Here is a 4,435-nt window from a genome sequence, read left to right on the forward strand (position 1 = left end):
AGATTTCAGATTTTAGAAAATGGCACAAAACTGAACAGCTGTGTGTGGGCTCAGCGTCTCTGTCCGTCACCGATTAGCAAACACAGCAATAAAAATGCGACATGTCCAAATCCGGCTGTTTGGGGATAAATCTTTCAGAGAAGCAATGATGACGCAGGACTTTGTCACCTTAACTGCAATCAGATTTAAACACCGTTCCCACCGTATGTCTGCAACACAGCGCCGTCTCCTGCTCGCCTGCCACACACATGTGACGTGCTTCTGTAAAAGGATTCGAGTGGGTGTTCGCCCCTCAAAGCACAAAGCACCCACGTCCGTGCAGCTTTTGTCAGCGCCTTGTTCATATCGCTCTTCCTGGCGTTGATGGCTTTGCGCTGCGTGGGCTCAGCGATAGACGGCACGATGACACAGATTTATGGTCGAGTCGCAGCTCAGCACAGCATACGCTCTCTGAGAGCATCGCCCGTCGTAACTGAGCTCAACCATCCAGCCGATGGTGGAGTCATCACGTTTCACGAGCTCCACCGTGTAATGATGAGCCAGCGTGAAAACAAGTGCTTCAAACGCGATGCAACCATGAATGGTCCTCACAGATCATCACTGACATGTAGCTCTGGCCCCCGTGTGCACTGAAGCTGCGTGGCCGGTTACCTCTTACAGATACTTTTACTATCGGCTGCAGCGCTTCCTGGTGATCGTGTTACAGCTATAGTCAGGTACAACAGGGAGGCTGGCTATTCTCTGGAGGAATAACAGCAGAAAATCCTGAATGCAGCGGCCGCCACGACAGGGAAAATCGGCCCTCCTGTGACTCGCGTTGCGTGCCGCTGCCAGCGAGCAGTCCTGTGACATCTATTACTTCATCAGCGATGCCCTGTAAACACGGCTAAACCACTCAAACATGATCTAATGCAACACAAGTGAGTTTGCATCTTCGCTCTTTCTCTCCCGTTTGATTCCCGTGGGCTACTGCTGCGCTCCATAGAACACGATGTACCACACAGGACGGCGCTACAAAGGGAGACGCCAAGGGCCAAAGCCGAATCCCTATACAGGCTACCAGGATGATCTACTAAAGAAAAAACACATTCATCTGTCCTCCTATCATCTCGCCATTTTTCTCATTTTTCTATTTTTGTGCTCTTCCATCCTTGTCCCCCCCTCCTGCCCTTTTAACCCTCCCGCAACTCCTCGCGTGTCCATTTAGCCTCTTTATGACAGTCGACCCATCATGTGAGCCACTGAGAGCACGACTGAGCCAGTGGATGGTACATATGGCCGGTCACAGCTCTGCCCACACACTCACACTCTCCACAGGGTTTAGTGTTAATGGCCACAGCAGAAACAGCTGGTGAACCACTGGCCAGAAGCTCGTCGTGCAGCTTTTCTCCCCAGAGTCAGCGATGTAAGGAGAATAGAGCGTGTAACACACAACTGTGTGGATGCTGGCGGTATGCTAATGTAACCTCAGCTTCCATCCTGCTGCTGCAGTCATTGTGGATTCATGGCAGTTTGTTATGGGATTTTTGATCTCTGAAAATGTGGAATAATGTGTCCTTCTAGAAACACACACAGAGGAGAAGTGTCTGCCAGTCGCCGAAAAATGGTGCATTCTGGGAGTCCAAAACAAGGCCAACAAACAGCCAATGAGGGGATAGATGCAGATATAAGAGGCTGATCTGCTGCACAGTTTACGACTCAGGAAAAACATTATTAGTTAGAATCAAATGCGTTTATCTGAAAACAACCTTGTTGTGAGTAGGGGTGGGCGATAGAAACGATATAAATTTGGCCAACGATAGAGATTTTGACTATACCGCTCTATCGTGATAGCGCATGTTGATGATGTCATCAAGCTGCGCCTGTTTTGGTCAAAAGCATCGCAGCGGCTACAACCATTATCATCTGCAAATTATGCCGACAGTCATAGCAAAGAGATGAAGCACTTTTGAAATATGGGGAAAGCCAAAAACTGCGCTTCCTCCACTTCCCTAACATCGATTCATTAATGACTTTTATCGAGTGGAAGAAAGTTAGCGTTCATCCTCCAGCTTCACTGTGCTAATGTTATGCTAACATAGCTGTGTCGCTAGCAATCACGTAGCACATCATTATATACCAGGTAGTCCAACTTCAGTAACCCTACAAACGTCACTGCTGTTTAGTTTTCTGTCTTCATTTATGTTGGAAGTGATAACAGAGCTGTACGTTTGAATTAGTTTCAAAAATCTCTCAGTCAGAACATGGTATGAAATGTTTAGGTGGAAACTAGCGAGCTAACTTCCTGCTAACATCTAACTCCGTTAAATTTAATAACTTCTGTTTTCATGGATGCCTGGATGTTAAACTTAATTGTTACACCTGATAAAGCAGCAACGCTGATTATTTAATTAAAGATGAAAGAATTTAGACCGTTTTTCAACTCTCAGTGTTTGTTTGACTTTGGGCCCTGAATAGGACGGAGTTTTGGACCCAGATTACTCCGCGAAGCTCCTCCCTACGGCAGCCGTAATGCTCTGACCATCCATCAAACAGTGCCGCTTACAAAGCTGTACTAAAACAGTTTTAACATATTTCTGCCCAAATCGGTTCGAGGTCAGTAAGCACAACCAGAATTCATACATAAGGCCCACTCTCGATTTTTGAGAAAATTAAAGGATTTTAAGTGTGGAAAATACGTTATACAGAAGAAAAGAATATATCGGGATATATATCGTTACCGCACATGCTTGAAATTATATTGCGATATGAATTTTAGGCCATATCGCCCAGCCCTAGTTGTGAGTAATTCTAACAGAGCTGCAGTAACGCTGAAAACTCGCTCAGTGAGATCTGTGACACGTCCAATAGGACTGAGCCAGCTCTGTCCCGCATACGGATGCAAGAAAAGATCACAAGGAACCCAAAATGTTCTTTTAAAATTTAGCAACACTGTCACTGTTTTTCCTCTTTGACACATTTAAAAAAATAATGGTAGCAGGATATTCCTCATGTTTTTAAATCTGATGGTTTCTGCTCTGAATTTTCTAAGAAAACGAACCTTCGTTATCTCCATAACAACCATCGGGCCTAAAATCTATTGTTATTCTGTTGTCTTGTTGTGTACCTGCTCAGAAAAACAAATCTCCTCCTTCTTAAAAAAAACTCTGTTGACTCTCCAAAACACATTTGTTATGAGTCAGCATGATGATCAGTCAGCGGGGTCGGACCGTCTCAGCTGGTACGGTGCGTCCGTAACAGCGAGGCAGGCACAGCTTCTGTGAGTGTCGCTGACTGCTTGCTTTCACAGTAAATAACCACATCTCACATCAAACTGAGGCGAAGAACAGGAGCAACATCTCTAATAATCGTGCTTCCTGGGACGGTGTAGTGAAAGTGCATATTTGCATATTTCTAATCTTAAACGTAGCAGCCTTTGAAGAACCGGGACAAACAGCCGTGACCTCAGCTTCACCTCTGCAGCATGGACACTATCCAGCATGTTTTGAATCAGATTAAGATGAAAGTTATCTAAGATTAATGTATTAATTATGAATACAGCCTAGTATGCCCAATGGTTTTCATTGCCGTTGCCTCTGTTTTATCTAAATTAAAAATGTCCTCACATGTGGCTGTCATTGTTCTTAGAAACAAAAATCAGGTAAAATAATAAATCTGGTGATTCTTTGTTTTTACGTTCATCAGGTCCCAATCAGCCCAAATATGAAAGAGAAATTAAAAATGCTGCTGTGGAAGAGTTCAGGTCTCAGGAGGTTAAAGGCTGAGATGGTGTGACTGATGAATCGCTGACAGTGACGCCCACTGTGGACGACTGGTTCTTGTTGATTTGCCCTTTAAAAAAATATCTCCTAGTCACCTCTCTTCCCATCTCCCCCCCTTATCCTCACTCTTTATCCCCCTTTCTCCTCTGCTGCCATTCCAATTCTCCAAATTTCAAAGCTCAGCGCCATGGTGACGAGTGATGCATCACCGGAGTGGAGGTGGAGGAGAAGGAGGAGGACGAAGAGGGAGGAGAGCGGGGCTCGAGGAGGTCAGGGTGCAGGGCGGAGGGGACCACCTCCCGCGAGGCGAGAAAGCCTCTGCTCCTTTTGTTAACGGCACAATTGGGACCGTTTCCTGGGCAACGGGTGAGTCCTGTGTAGGGGGAGGGGGAGGACAAAAGAGGTGGGGGAGGAGGGTGAGAGACCGGGTGAGCGAGAGAGGACGAACGGGCAGAGTCGTTCACTCCTAAGACAGTTTGAGAACACACACACACACACACACACACACACACACACACTGAGAGGTTGCTGTGCTTCTTATTCACTCCACTGCCAATAAACACGGTGTTGGACATTAAATAAAACAAGAGGCTCTTTTATAGGCCAGGTCACGCTGGGTTTATCAGACCATGTTGTGTGTGTGTGTGTGTGTGTGTGTGTGTGTGTGTGTGTGT

At 46.0% G+C, this 4,435-nt stretch overlaps 1 protein-coding gene across 4 annotated transcripts in view; it reads right to left on the bottom strand.

Moving 5' to 3' along the window:
* The window catches only part of fzd3a (frizzled class receptor 3a), a 21,169-nt gene that overhangs the window by 10,024 nt on the left and 6,710 nt on the right, over positions 1 to 4,435 (bottom strand). The window lies entirely within an intron of this gene.

This window comes from Pundamilia nyererei, unplaced genomic scaffold (genome assembly GCF_000239375.1).
Source record: "Pundamilia nyererei isolate P.nyererei 1_Seehausen unplaced genomic scaffold, PunNye1.0 scaffold00013, whole genome shotgun sequence".
NCBI lineage: Eukaryota > Metazoa > Chordata > Actinopteri > Cichliformes > Cichlidae > Pundamilia > Pundamilia nyererei.